Below are 16235 nucleotides of genomic sequence, written 5' to 3'. Positions count from 1 at the left end.
TCTGATAAAGAGATCAACAGAATAGTGGCTTGAAAGAAGTCGGAGTAAGAATTTCATTGGTTACAGGGAAGAGAATCTTTTAGCAGGTTGAAACACTTCCCAGTGTCTGAAAGTTAGGGCTTCAGGAAGATCTTGTTTTCATTACATGTCTGCAAAAAAGGGCCTGCCCTTTCTGTTATGGAACCTGAAGGCTTGTGTTATAATCCCAGCTTCACCACTTTATTTAATTCTCAGCGTTTATCGAACATTAACATTTTCTAGGTAATATATTTTTACCCACAATGAAGCAGGTTTCTTCACTCAATCAAGTTTAGTCATTCTAGACACTTCATTATTTGCACATCAAATACTTGCTAAGGTTGAACTGTTGTCCATACTCTGACTGGTAGTCTGGCCGACCACACGTGGAGGCTATTTCACTGCCAGATGAATGGCACCCTGTACAGCGGCCTGGGTTGAAACCATTGGGTACTGCTACTCAGAGAGCTCCTTCCGGTCCTCGTATGCTTTACTGACTGAGGACAGCTTGCCTGGAACTCAGTTCTTGACTTATGGGGCGATAACCCAAGCTGTGAGCCATTTGTATGGGGCACTTGATCCAGAACCCCCTACACACAGTCTCGTACAGACCATCCTAATGTTTGGTGGACGCAGGCATTTGGTCTTGTGGCTTTATAATCATTGTTGACCATGAGGACAGATGACTTGCCGACCCTGAGAACTTTGTGCGAAGACATTATAAGTAGACCCTACCGTAGTAAGGATCAGGCTCATATTCTTGAGCATACCTACTCCTTTACGCGTAATACAAGACTTAAATACACATAGTTTAATTTCTTGCACTGCACTACCTCACTCCTTGCTGGCTCAATAGTATGATGAATACAAAGGAATTGCGGTGCCCTAGGTGCACATAACTTGATACAGATTTTCTCCACATGGTCTCCGATTATAACATGGTCCTGGTTGCATGTCGCAAGGGATCTGGAGTGCACCCTCAACCATGAGGCTTTATAAATAGTATAAATTTGCCTTCTTGGTCTATACAAAAGGCACCCAAAGAAAAGAGTGGGCAATAGATTTCTAGTTCTAGCAGTGGGGGTGGTGTGCAGAGGTATTGCCCATCGTTGGAACTTCCCCCATGGGCTACCTCAGAGCAGGTGGTGGACTGAGGTACAAAGCCGGGCGATGGCTGAAAGGGAAACCCTATGATCCGAAGACTACAGAGGGTTGTGTAGACAGCTGCTAGCATATTTGTGGCTGAAAGGGGTCACCAGCTTTATATCTTGAGCAAAAGTGACGGCCTTGCTTGGAGCATGCGGTCTTGTAAGCCAGTGAACCTCATGGCACAATACGGTGTAGTGGAAACGTGGCTGCATTATAAGACAGAGATGAGACATAGCCCTTGCAATGAAGGTGGATCAACTATGAGACAGGCTGTTTCCATTGACCCCCTTGCCTGGTACCCCCATGCACAGACTCCCCCAACCCTTATCTGATATTTAGTTGATCCCTGCAGAGCTTTAGGAGAGGTGCCGCTAAAGACATCGAGTAGCGTTTGGTTAGTTGTTCAATTGTTCTGTTTTTCATTATTGCAATAGTTGGAATACACTAAGCATGTATGACTAGGCTAGACAGCAGCAACTGGCAAGTCAGAAGGATATAGCAAATGTACTTCTTGCACTAAATACTAGCATTATTTTGTAGCTATGATTTGCACTACAATACCAATAAGCTCTGTAATTTTGCCATTGCCAAATGCCATGTTGCTCTCTATTGAAACCTAATAAAGATATATTTTTAAACAACTGGTTTCTGTGCTCTGCTCCTGCCTCAGATTTAAGCCCACTGCCTCCAGACTACAGTCCATTTTACTTTAGTGCTACATCTCAAATGCAACGTCTATGCGCAGGCATGGGCCCCATGCTGACTTTATCACTGGAACCAAGCTGCACCTGACTGAAGAGCCCCAATTAGGGTGAAACTTGTCTTGTTGTACTTATGTTCTGATTGAGAGAGGACCTGGCTTGGCAGTTTGGGCTGGACTGTTCCTATTGGAGCAGGATGAAGGCTGATTTGCATATGGCTTGGTTTAATCTGATATAGCAGTGTGGGCTAAATGGAGGTACTAGGATGCAGTTGGTAGTAATTGCTAGTGGCTGAGATTAATTCAAAATCTCACCTGTCACTTTTTGTTTACTTCAGGTGGCATAGTCAGTGTGACAGGTATGCCCAGACGTGCGTCTTGTGATCCCTTTGCCACCTTGAACCAAGCTGAACCCGACTTTACACCCCATACTAGGGCGAAACGAGTTTGAGTTGCCTGTGTTCCAGTTTAGAGTGGACATGATTTGTCAGATAGGTCTGGACTTTTCCTATTAGAGCAGGCTGATTAGGATACGGCTGGCAAGGTGGACCAAAACATTATAGAATGGTATGTGACTCAGATTAATTATCAGTAGCTGAGAATAATTCAAGCGTCCCAATCATCACTTTGTTTACTTCATTGCCTCCATGAGGATGAGGCCTAATGTATCTGTATCGATTTCAAGAAGATTTGTGTCTTGAATGAGCTTTTCTCTCCTTGTTGGAGGAAGTAAATCCAATCTTTTTTTTGCTAATGCCAAAGGCTTTTTTGCCTCAGTTTGTATTTTCAAATTGTGTTTAATTGTATTTGGCAAATAAAACATCCACAAATCTAATTCATACTTGTATCATATAGAAAGCCAGAATTTTATTTAAAATGGGCTTGTTTTGTAGCTATTCTAGTTTCCTGAGGAAGCAAACATCCCCTTAGCTAGAAGTGACTCTGTGCATTAGGAAACATATCAACTCAATGTAACTTGAACTAATTCCTTTTGGGCTTATTGAATAAGTCAAGTTAGGTTTGCTTCAGAGATTAGGGTCATAGCAGAAGGAAAGTGTTGAGGAGGAAATGGGTAGGAAGAGCATAGAGGTATGGGCCTAGAGAAATGATCATAGAATTAGAATGAGTAGTTTATTGTAGTCAACCTGGATTTAATTTTCTCATTTGTAAGAACATTTATAATGTATTTAGGTAAAGGTTTACACTGAGCATTTGGGTAAAAGTTTACATTGTTTAATAATGAGGCATGTGCTGTCCCTGTGCTCGTAATACCTCTACGCCACATTTCACTATACATCTGTATATTTGTGGGAATATTAGTAAGGTTGTTGTCCTAAAATTATGAATGCATATCTCACAGTGATTTATTGGGGCATGTTTGTGGTCTTTGTGGAGGATTGATGCTATTTCCTGAAGTTGTTATAGTTAAATAATGGTTCCAGACGCTAAAGAATGCTTTAATCAAATGTCAAAATCATTAGGACAAACTTTATATAGTCTTTCCAGTGTCCATTACTGCAACGAATAATTGAAAATGGACCAAGCTAGCAAATTTTTTACTGAATTGTCCTTTTCCTATTTTCACCTGTATACGTCTCTAAATTTATATTCAAGATAGTTGCACATTTTGTTTGTATTTCTGTTTTTATTCTGCAGTTATGATCTACTCATACTTCCTCGTAGAAGATAGAGATATTTTTCAGTAGATACCGTTGCTAAACAGCAGCTGATAATGTTATTCACATTCTTGAAGTTAACAACAAAGTTTGGCATAACATTTTCGCCAATTTGTTTACGTTAATCTTTCCAACATTGTTAACAAATACATCAAATTGTGCCTTTTTTTTTTTTACAGATGTAAATGGTTGTAGTTTTCAACGGGTTGATCCATTGACAAATGCCACGGTTAAGCCTCACATGCCATTGTAACGTCCTCTTGTAGATATTTATGTTTTTTACTGAGTCAGATTGAGGGCCTCATTACGAGTTTGGCAGTCTGACGGTAAGACCGCTGCGGTGGCGGCCGCCAAAAGACCGCCATGTTGGCCATCATCTGACCCCCATATTAAGAGGCACACAGCTCAGGCTGCAAAAAAACAGCCAATTTCCCAAAACCGCCAGGACACTGGCAGACAGAAAAAGGTGGTTCGACCAACAGCACTGCCAGCCGAACAAAAATCAACTGATCAAATTACGATCCACAAATCACATGAGCGGTTCTTCCATGACGGAAAACCATTGACGGTGCGAACCTCTGCGGTCTGAACTCACATCAGTCAGAACACTAAACCAAATTAGATAGTTTCAATACCCCACACTTGACACACATTCACACACCCGACACACTTACGCACTGCACTATAAAACAAACCCATACACAACCCACAATCCTTTGCAACCAGAACGCCACTCACAGCCAGACACTAGCAAATAAATTTATATCTAGCTAAACGAACAATAGGCACTCCTACAAATTACACTCAGCACACATCCCACACTTTTACAATGTACAAAACACATAATTTTCAAAACCACACAATACACACATTTTTCATCCTTTTTCACTACCTCACTGTCTTTACCACCACTACTATGTCCCCACCAAACCATCCACGTTTCACTGATGATGAGTTGAGGGTCATGGTGGACAAAATTGTCAGGGTAGAGCCATATCTATTCGGAGCACAGGTCCAGCAAACATCAATAGCAAGGAAAATGGAGTTGTGGCAAAGGATAGTCGACATGGTGAATGCAATAGGCAGTTACCCACGCACAAGGAAAGGCATCAGGAAGAAGTGGAACTAACTCAGGGGGAGGGTACATTCCATGGCATTCAGGCACAAGCTGGCGGTCCTCAAGACTGGCTGTGTGCCCCCACCTCCTTTCCCATAGTTCACATCATGGGAGGAGAAGGTCTTGGACAGCCTGCAAACTGAGGGCCTGACAGGAATACCTGGAGGAATGGAGTCAGGTAAGTCACAACAACATTCATGTCACCAAACAGTTTTTTCTTGCATGCTCACTCAGCACCTTTCCCTACCCCAATGACCAAACCACCTACCACCCCTGTGTCCAAATCACCTAATACCCCTCTCTACCATGCCACGTGTCAAGTAAAATCACCTTGGGCCACAGTGTTTGGGAAGGGCATGTGAAGTCCTGGGATGTGACAGCACTGTATCTCCTAGAAGGCACTGTTCCACCATTAACAAAACCAGAACAGTGCACTAAATTTGAAATGTCATGCTTGTGAAACTAACAATCAATGTAATCCATCCTGAATGGTCCACCATTTAACAGTTTGTGGCAATGACAATGCAATGGCCCACTACCAGTACCATTACAAGCAAATCACAGCTACAGTAGTGTCCCATACCAAACTGGACTCTGAGAAAAACTCCCTAATAATGTCATATACTCACCTGGGTGGGGGGCACCTCAATGGAAACTGGAAGCACTTGCAGTACATCCAGACAGACGGCCAGGTGAAATGGTAACTCCTATATTGTGTTCCAGCTCTGACACTATTTTGCATTGTTCAGCATCTAATTAACTCATTGATGCCATACACCTTACTAGGAGAGACGTGTACATTGTCATGTCTTTACTCAGACAAGATATGAGGGTGTTCACAGCCACCTAAACACCAACATACTCCAAGAGCTTGGAGCATACTGTATGCAATTGCAAATCCCTGTGTCCCAGATTGCAGTAACCCAGAATAAGTAGCAGCTATCATTGTCATTGTAGGGGATCTTGTAAAAGCAATGTGTGCATCTCACATACCATGTTTAGTTGTCTGATTTATACATCACTTACACCAACTATGTTTTCCATTTTTCCTACCAGTAACCTTGCCATCTCAGACATGGAGAGGACACCAGAGACTGACACTACCTCTCTGGATGAAGGCCCCAGTGAGGAAAACAACCCTGGATGTCTGGACACTGAGGACAAAGCTGGCCCATCAGGGACACCTGGTCAGTCAACAACTGTCAGCCCCCACAACTACTCCTTCCAGCACTGTTGCAACTACATTACATGCAACCATTCACTCCCAAACCTGTATCGCAAGAACATTAACTTACATTGTGTGCCCCCAGTACAGGTACCTGAGTCTCCCAATGTCACCCCTGGCAATGATAGTCCTGCCACCAGTGGGAATGGACACACTGTGCCAGGGGCAGAGGTACGTGGGGATAGGGTGCGTGGGAGGGATGGTGTGGGCCAGATGGTGGGGGCTCCAAGGGACACAACTGACCAGGAGACCATCTCCAAAGTTTTGAGAGCATACCAAAATTCCCAGGACATGATGGGCCAGTTACTGGAGATCAGACAGCTGCAGAGGGACAACCACCAGGAAGCCACGAAGCAGTGGCTGGCCCAAACTGCCATCCTGGCTTCCATTGCTGGGGTGGTGAGGGACATAAACACTACCCTGAGTAGGTTTGCCACCCAACATCAGGTCTTTTCCGCTAGCAATGAGACATCAGGCTCCTCAACATCTGTGGCTGCTAGTGGAATTGAGGCCTTCCCAGGGGAAGGAAATGCCTCAGACACCCCACCTTCTGTAGTAGAAAAACCCCAGAACTCTGAAAAAGTGGACGTCTGCCCAGACATCCAGGAGGAGCAGATGCCAAGACTAAACCCACTGCCAGGAAGTGAACCTATCCTGATTGGTTCCCCTGTGTGTCACTGATAAGCCCTTTTGACTGTTTTCATACCTACCTCCATTTTCTCATGGTGCAATGACACTGGACTTGTGTTTCCAAATGGTGTAGCAGCTACCCTGATGATTTCATCCACCATGACTGAACCCTTCACGGTTAACATTTAGTCATTTCTGTTTCACATCACTCATTTTGTTGTGCACTCCCCAATAAATACCACTTAACCACAGATCCTGTGTAACTGTGATGTGTCAACCATATACAACTGTCATGTATGACGACTATTGTACCAAAATGTTTCTCTCCAATTGTATACATTTGTTAAGGTCATAACACACGTACTGGACAACCAGGATACATATTGCATTGGGATTGTAACATAGACATGACACAAGACACTTGTATTGTACATCTCCACATATTTATTTGGAAAATAGAAATCAGCACATTGTGAAGTCATGCAGTGGACATCAGTGTTCCAGCTTAGGTGTCATTCACTACCAACCCACATAATCTAGAAGTTTGGGACATGTCAGTCTATCACCATCCCAGGAGGCAGACAGATTGGTTCAATGTATCATCCGCTAAAGCCTTATCACATACCCATACCTTATCCTTCCATATGACCATACCCCATGAAACAGACAGAGGTCAGTACTAATCACCCCAGTCATGGAACCACTTACCATGGTCAGGTACCTGTAGGCTTGCCACTCCCCGTGTCAGTCTTCATACACATACACAATGGTCTGCAATGAGGAAACACACTGACAGCTCTGCACAACTGAGGTCGCATACAACGCAAACCATAATGATGGTAGAGGGTCTAGATACTACATTATGAGATGATTTAGACATACATGGACACACATGGCACCATTTGAGCCACCTCCAATACCAAACAGGTCTATTTTGTGGAAAAGGACACTTCCAAACCACTGTCCTAACAGTCTGGGCATATAACTCATACCCCACAAATCTCATGCTACGCACTACCTGGTTTAATTCATATCCACTTATCATGTCAGTTTGCAAATCCCATCTGTCTGTGACACTGTCTGAGATTGCCAAGTGAGGATGCGCCAAACAACCAATTTGCAAATCTGTGATTGACAAAGATAAGGTATAAGCCAGAGTGGAACACATACATCACATTGTCTATTCATAACTACAAATCTGATATTTCATTTTCTAGACAGTAGACTATGTACATAACAGTTCTGTACACAACTCCAAGAAACAATCTGCATCCATATCTGAGTCATGGGCTTTGGAGACACAACCCCACTGACGGTGGTGAAAAGAACATTACATAGCATGCATAACATCAACAGTACACAATCTCTATTGTAACATTACATCACATACCTTGAGTCAATGGAAGTACTGATAGATAACATCTCCAGCGTCATCCTCATCATGCTCATCCTCACTTGGGAAACCTGCATTTTCACCCACAGGATCTGCTGGAATACCCTCATCTGGTATGAATGGTATCTGACGTCCCAGGGCAAGGTTGTGGAGCATGCAGCAGACAACAATTATTTGACATACCTTGTAGGGTAAGTAGAGCAGGGCTCCTCCAGATTTGACTATCCTGTGAAATCTTGCCTCCAGGAGTCCAAAAGTCTGCTCCACAACACGCCTTGTCCTTCCGTGGGCCTCATTGAAGCGGACTTCCCTGACGTGGTTGGGTACCTCACTGGTTTCAATAACAAAGGAAGGTTTGGGTAGCCAGAGTCCCCTGTAAGCTCCAATCCAAACTTTAATCTTGGACATCCACATATATGGTATCTGAAAAAAAGGTACCAACACATATGACATATGACTTACCAAATAGCCAGGCCCTCTCTGTGTGTAGTCGTATCATCAGCATTGGGATTTTGCTGATCTGCATGATGAAGGAATCATAGACTGATCCTGGATACCTTGCACAAACCTGTGAAATGTACAGGTCAGCCAAACAGACCACTTGGACGTTTATGGAGTGGAGGTTTTTCATGTTACTATATACCTGTTCATTAGCACTTGGGGGAAACAAGGCTACATGGGTGTCACTTATGGCTCCAGCCACATGTGGAATGTGTCCCAAAGCATAGAAATCTGCCTTTACATGGGCCAAATCCTCATGTTGGGGAAATCTGATGTAGCTGTCCAGGAATTTAACAGTGCAGACAGTACAGCTTTCAAAACCAGATTGAACATGGGCTGAGACATCCCTGAAGTTAGGGCCACTGTATTCTGAAAGGTCCCAGTGGCCAGGAAGTGCAGCACTGACTTGACTAGAGATGGGAGGTATGCTATTGCGATTGCGAATGGCAGGCATCAGATCTGGCTCCAACAGATGACATAGATCCATAATTATATGCCTATCCAGGTGATATATTTGGATTACATGTCGCGCCTCCATGGTCTGCAGGTCTGCTAGTGGACGGTACACTGGAGGTTGTCTTGCTCTCCTCAGGCTAAGGTAACTATGTGGTACATCACCAGAATGTATGTGAATGACTCAATCTATATATCATGAGTATGATCCCAACAACTTTACACATATATCTAAATCATGTCACATGAAACAGTGAATATGTGGTATTTAGCACATAGCAAGGCAAAATATGAAAGTTATTCAAATCCCCTAAACCCTTGCAAGTTCTCTAAATGGAGATACAGGTCACTGACAGTGAAAGTTACATCAACCTAGTTGACATGTAACACATGTGTTGCACTTGTACCATCTTATGATTGTCATTTGTATGGTGACAACTGTTTCATGTACATAACCCAAAATACCTCATATCACTTCCTTTGCTAATGACAAGCACATTGATACTTGTAAACAAGTTTACCATAAATGATGCAACTTTCATAACTTGATCATACATATATGTGCTCTAAAATGGCAGCTGCCTTACCTACTGTACAGGACATCAGGAAGTGACCAGACTCCGCTGGCGGATGTCATCATGGTGGTAGGCGGCTGCAACCGCTGTGGACATTGCCATTGCAACACATTGCTGCCTTCGGCGGACTTGGATCAATGGTGACGTCTGCCGGTGGTGACGGTCCTGTACGTGGTGGGCGTGACTGCCAAACTCTGCAGGATCCTTCACTTGACTCCTGACATTGCTGCCAGCAAGACCTCCATGACCTGAGCTGCTGTGTACTGCCTCTGGGAGCAATCATGGCACATCCTGCAGGTAATAGGGCCCCTGACTTCTCTCCTGAATAGCTGGACAAGCTTGTGGAGAAGGTCCTACCCCTGTGTGGACAGCTACATGGTGCACCAGTGGAGCAGGTGAGTCCAATGCGAATACCAATGGGTGAAAGGTAGAGTGTATGATGATGTAGATGAAATGTGCAGGAATAAAGGATTGGGCTATCGTGTGTGGGTAGATGGTTAGGTGAAAATATGCATTGAAAGACTGTTACCCATGATATATAGTAGGTGTATGTACCCTGATCCACATATGTTCATTCCAGCATTTACATCAAGGTTGGTGCGACAAATCGTTGTAGCGATGTACCATTTTAAGGACATACATGTGGTCTGGTTATATGTTTCTAGCCAAAACCTGGTACTAGGTATGCATGTTGTATGCCTGACTTCACTTCACAGATGGCCTGACTGCAGAGAGTGACTAGAAAAAGAGTTTGAAGTGTGAGGTAGGGTATGTTTGGCTACTTGCACTAACTTGGTTGTTCACCATACTTGATTTGGGATGGAAGTGTGTGCTTGGCTTTCTCCTCTTGTCTGTGTCATCCATGCAGGTCAATGCCCATGAGAAAGAGGGGATCTGGTGTGCCATCACCAAGAAAGTGTGGACCCTGGGGAGGCCACAGCCGATGGAGCACCCACTATAGAAAGTGGTGAGAGGACCTGAGACACTGGGCCCGTAAGACCACTGAGGCCCAGCTGGGGAGGTCCCCCTAAGGATGGAGGGGTGCCCATTCAGCCTTGACCCCCCCCCCCCCCCTAATTGCCCGCATATTGGCAGTGGCCTACACTGAGTTGGATGGGTGTTTGAAGGCAGCAAAGCAGCCACAAGGGGGTGATTACTGACTGCACTCCTTTTCATTCCTTTGCAAGGTCAGTGTATGATATGAAAGACTATAAGCTGTGACAATGTGGTAAGTGCAAAAGGTTAAATGTGTCATAGGAACACCTAGAAGAAGACTCCTCAACATTGGTACATAGGCGCGAACATTGTATTGGTAAAGGGACATATTACTCACCTATATCATCCCCTCTGTACAGTAGTAAATGATAATACACATGTGACTGTGTCATGTGTATACCACTATACTGATCATAATACCCTGCTGGTTGTTCCTCGCCACCTACAGATCCACACTCTCAATATCATGATGGTAAGTTGCCCTGGTCTTTGCCCTCTGTCCATTCAAATGCCCCTTGATCCTTCTCTATGTGCAACATAGAATCTGACAAGTTGAGAACATGCCTACTATTCCTAAGGTTTCCTATGAGTGTCAACTTATTTTGAGGCTCTGATCTCAATCTGACATTTGACATGCCACACTTGCTACACTTACTCAGACCTGTTAGGAGATTTTCACATTGGTAAGTGAGGACTAAGCATTGGCACCTGTGCTGTTTCAGTAGAATGGACATCCTGCATGTACTAAACCATGGTAGTATAACTAGACTCCTAGTGCAACCCATATCATTGATATGAGAGCTCAGAATATTAGTACCATGTGAATGTTCCCTGGATGGTAAGTGTCTACACAGCAATTTCCTATTCCAATGTATTGTGTGCATGCTAAATAGGCCACAACATCATGGTAATAGGTACAATCTACACCAGTTTTTGCCAACATCATGTGTACATTGCTAGGTTTAGCCATCTATCAACATTGTAATGCAACTTAAACATACTTACTTTTGCTATTGTGGATATGTTTTGAATGCTTTTGGTATTGAATCCTATTGTATGTACTGACTTAATTGTGTTGCAGGTGTGGTAGTTCACTTTTACATGTTGGATGGGTGTGTTGAGTCAGCCATTTGGCTTGCTTCAAGGTGTATGTCTCTATCAAGTTAAGCTCAGGAGAGGAGTGTGTTGTGGCATTGTAATGTTCATATACAGATGTAAGATTGCTCATGTCTGAAGTGTGGATAGTGATGTTGCCAATTGTATGATGAGATATTGATGTTGCCACTCATCATGATTAGTTGTACTGTATGTGGCCTTCATGCACATGACAGGTGTACATTGTATTTAAGGTGTTGGTGTGGTTCCTGGGGTTGCCTGTGGGTAGATCCTGTGGGCTAAGTTGGCCCCTATAAGTATACATGACTTTGGTTACAGGTGGATAATGACTAAGATGAGAACATCCACAAAGTATGTCTCATCCTTTCCTACATGACTCTTGGGACATGTGTTGATGACATGTGTTTAGACTCTATCATACTCCAGTTTATGAAAAGGCAAATATAGTTGAGACATGTTTGCAAATGGCAATTGTGAAGGTTGTGGACCCTGTGACATGAAATGGTTTAGGTTTGTGTGCAAAATGCTGTCTCGTGTTTGGCATACAATGAGGTTCTTTTCCTGGTTCATTACATCAACTAAAAATGTAGGTATGTGTGGATTTTGTGTGAGTGATATGTTGAAATGAATGTTATTACTATTTCCCATTGCTTGGTTGTAGGTTGACTATGTTGCTGTGGATAGGGACTCGGATTCATGTAGGCAAGTCAGGTTGTCATGGAATAGTTATTGTGATGGCTCTACTGATATGAATGTATGGTAGGTGTGTCAAAGGTGACTAAACTGGTGTGTGGCATTGTTGCAATGTAGGGGTGTATATGCTATCTAGTTGTGACATGATGTTGGCACTAACTTGGTTTTACTTGGGGGTGTAGTACAAGTGGTTGTAATATGATTGATGTGTACAGTGTGATGTTAGTGTTTGAAAAGGATATGATGACCCTACCTCTCTTTCTAGCATCGGCTTGTGAAGGAGACAGGACACAGCTGAGTCAGGAAGCTGCTGGTCCCAGGACCTCGTCAGGATACCACCAACTCAGAGGGACCCAGTGGCCTAGGGGGCAAGGGGAGTGCCACAGGGGAGACAGGATCCACCTCATCTTTGGAATCATACTCCTGTGGACACTCCCTGGCGGTGGCGGACCCATGAGGGACCGCTCCAGCATCATCTCTGTCTGCCACCCCTCTTTCTACCACCGCCCTCCCTGTAGCTCCCCACCCAGTTGGCCGTGCCTGCTCACCTAAGAAGGTGGGCGTCTTCTTTGTCGCAGGCACCTCTACCCCAGCCCCTTTTAACCCTTCTGCCCTCAGCCAGAAGGCTATTGACCTCCTGAGGTCGATCTCTGTGGGTCAGCTGACCATCGTGAATGCCATCCAGGGACTGGCAACTCAAATCCAACAGAGTAATGCGTTTGTGCAGGGCATTCACAGTGCACTGGCTGGCCTACAGAGATCCTTTCAGGTTCTGGCCTCCACTCTGATGGCAGACAGTCACCATTTGTCTACCGTCACCCCCTCCATCTTCCGCTTCCAATCCCAAACCCCTCTTCCCAGACCCAGCTGAAGCACACAAACAGAAAGGCATGCATCCACCTCAACATCCAAGGGTAGCTCAGACAGACATAAGCACCATAAGGTACACCATCAGCATGCACACAAGCAACATTCAGATGCACACACAACAACAGTTACAACCTGCACTGCCCTACCCACCACCCCCAGCATCACAGAGAGCACACCTGACACACCTGCAGACACCCCACCAACATTCACAGTTCCAGCCACTAAACCTATCCTACCCACAGACAGCATCACAGCAGACCCTCAGACATCCACCCCAGTCACCACATCTGCAGACACCACAACCACTGACAACCACTGACATTCCTACATGGAGCTAATCCACTGTACCTGCAGTCACCACCCCAACAGACAGTCACCCACCCATCACGGCATCCCCTGGCACCTCCACCCCCCCTCAACTCAAGACACATAAATGCCCTGACTCACCCACCCAACAGAAACCCAGCACCCACAAGCATACCTCGCACAAACATGCACCCAAGGCATCCACCCCAACACCTCTTACAACCACTCGCTCTCCCTCCACACCCAATCCCTTTTGCTATGACTGTCCCCGTGTGTCAAAAAAAGACTTCCTTTCGGAGTTTGCCCTTTTCCCCTACTCCTTTCCCTCACGTGAGACCCTAAACTTTGTTTTCCTCTCCAAGTCTGTCCCTTCCATCTACAAGGCCTCCCCTGCCCCCCGCAAGTACCCATGCCACTCCCCTTCCAAGAAGTCTACCTCTCCCAAAAAAAGCCAAACCGTCCCTAAACCTAAACCCCCCTCCCAAGCCACATCCCAGAAGCCCCCCTCCCAAACCTAAGCCCAAACTCCCCCTCCAGCCCACCCCCGGTAATCCCTGAGGTGCATGCCTGCCCCCTTGATGCCCCTGCCTGTGAAGGTTACATGGCAGTCAGGAGTCAAGTTCAGGGCACACATATGTACACTGGCTTTTATATCAGGACTGGCCTATGGCCTTTGAGTTTCCAATTTCAAAATGTTAATATATTTAAAACCAACCTGTAGTTAGTTTAGTGGTTACATCTTTGTCATGCATTTCTTTTCCTAGTATGGAGTTTTTCCTGGCTGACATTGATTTTGTGTCAGTATTTGTGTGTGTGTGGTGCTTGTACTACCTGTATTTAGGCAGTATGTGAGGTTGTGTGCAGTGCTTTTGTCCCACAGTGATAAGGTGTGTGTTGTGTGATGGGCATGTGTCTGTTTGAAACCTATTGATGTTATGCTATTGAGTGGTGTATGTGTTGACGTGTTTGTTGCTGTGCTTTATTGCATGGTATGATAGATATGATGTGCTGTGTGTGATGTGTATGTCGATTGGTAAGTTGTGTGTGTTATTGTGTGTGGCTGCGCCTGTGATGTGTTTCCGTGCATTAGTGTGTGTTTTTGTCGTGTGTGTGTTGACCCTAGTGTGTGTACTCTGTATGTGCAGGTGTTTGTGTGTGGCTGTATGTGAGTGGGTAGTAGCATGTGGTTGTCACCCTCGCTCCCCCTTCTCGATGTTATATTGTGTTAGTGTACATACATTGACAATATACAGCAGTGACAGGTAAGTGTGTGTACTTACGGTTGCTGTTGTCATCAGCAGCAAAGATTCCATTGTCTTTGTATGAGTAGGACCAGTGGGATGACATCTAGTTCTGGTTCCTTGGCGGCTCCGGACAAGTATTGCTTCCTGAAGGTGAATGTCTCCTTTTATGCAGTTTGTTTCCGCCTGGGTTTCTGTGTTGGTGCGACCACGGTGGGAGCCTTGACGGTGTTCTGCCTCGTAATTTGTCCGGTGGAAACAGGGTATCCGCCGGCCTGCAGGTGCCTTCCGTCATCAGTTGCGGTCTGACCACAGTGGCGGTGCTGGCAATGCTTTGGCTGTATTCTGTTGAGAATACCACCATGGTCATAATTTGGCGGTCTTCTCCGCTAGCCTGTTGGCTGTATGACCGCCACCACCAACATGGCGGTCCTGAGACTGCCAAACTCGTAATGAGGTCCTGAGTTTGTGAGCCAGATTCCTAAAAAAAAATCCCAAAAAATGTGTTTTCTGGTACATGCCATTATATGTGTGTTAGCTGGTGCTGAATATAAGGTGCTTCATCATTAGGTTTTTGTGTTTGGTAAAACAGGTTGCATGACTAAATAGCTTCATTATTTACTCTTCTGAAAATAGCTTTGTTGATTAAGCTGCCTATTTGACAACCTTAACAGGATTATTAATTTAAATCTCAAATTAATCAATCAGGAATTATAACGCGCTGCTAATCACCCGATAGGGTATCAATGTGCTTTACAGGTTCAGGAAGCTTATTCAAACAGCCAGGTCTTGAGGGCCATTCTGAATTTCAGAAGTCAGATGATGGTCTGGAGGTGCATGGGGAGGCTGTTCCAGGTTTTTGCTGCGATGTGAGAGAAGAAGCATCCTCCATCTCTGCTTTGGTAGATGCGGGGGGTATGGGCAAGTGAAAGGGAGGCACAGCATAGTCTTCTCAATGGTTGGTTGAAGTTTAGCTGGTGATGTACAAGGGTCCTTGGTTGTGTAGAGCCTTGTGTGTGTGGGTCAGCAGCTTGAATTGGCATCTCTTCTGTATGGGGAGCCAGTGTAGTTGCATGAGTTGGGGTGTGATATAGGTTCGTCAGGGAAGGCAGAGGATGAGTCTGGTTGTGGCCTTATGTATGGTCTAAAGTCTGTGTAGGAGATGTGTGGCTAGTCCTATGTAAAGGGTGTTGACGTAGTTCAGTCGGCTGGTGATGAGAGCCTGTGTCACTATGCATCTAGTGTGTAGAGATAGCCACTTGAAGATCTTATGTAGCTTGTGCAAAGTGAAGAAGCAGGGAGGGGAGACAAAGTTGGTCTGTGATTTCATGGTGATCGTGTTGTCACTGCTGATTCTGAGGTTTTTGGCGTGGTCGGAGGGAGTGGATGACGGTCCTAGTACGGATGACCATCAGAAGTTATTCTGCTGCTGCTGCCAAAGATCAGTACTTCCGTCTTCACTGTGTTCAGATGCAGGCAGTTGTTCTTCATGCAGTCAGCGACCCTTGTCATGCATCTGTGGTAGTTGGTTCTGATGGTGGAGGGGTCGTCATTGAGTGAGAGGATGAGTTGGGTG

General features: G+C 44.9%; 1 protein-coding gene across 1 annotated transcript in view; it reads left to right on the top strand.

Moving 5' to 3' along the window:
* Window positions 1–16235, top strand: part of BSN (bassoon presynaptic cytomatrix protein) — a 984265-nt gene that overhangs the window by 236448 nt on the left and 731582 nt on the right. The gene's annotated exons all lie outside the window — the stretch shown is intronic.

The sequence above is a fragment of the Pleurodeles waltl genome, chromosome 9, assembly GCF_031143425.1.
Source record: "Pleurodeles waltl isolate 20211129_DDA chromosome 9, aPleWal1.hap1.20221129, whole genome shotgun sequence".
In the NCBI taxonomy this organism is placed as follows: Eukaryota; Metazoa; Chordata; class Amphibia; order Caudata; family Salamandridae; genus Pleurodeles; species Pleurodeles waltl.
Note: the sequence above shows the minus strand (reverse complement) of the source record. Positions and strands in the feature narration are given on the sequence as shown.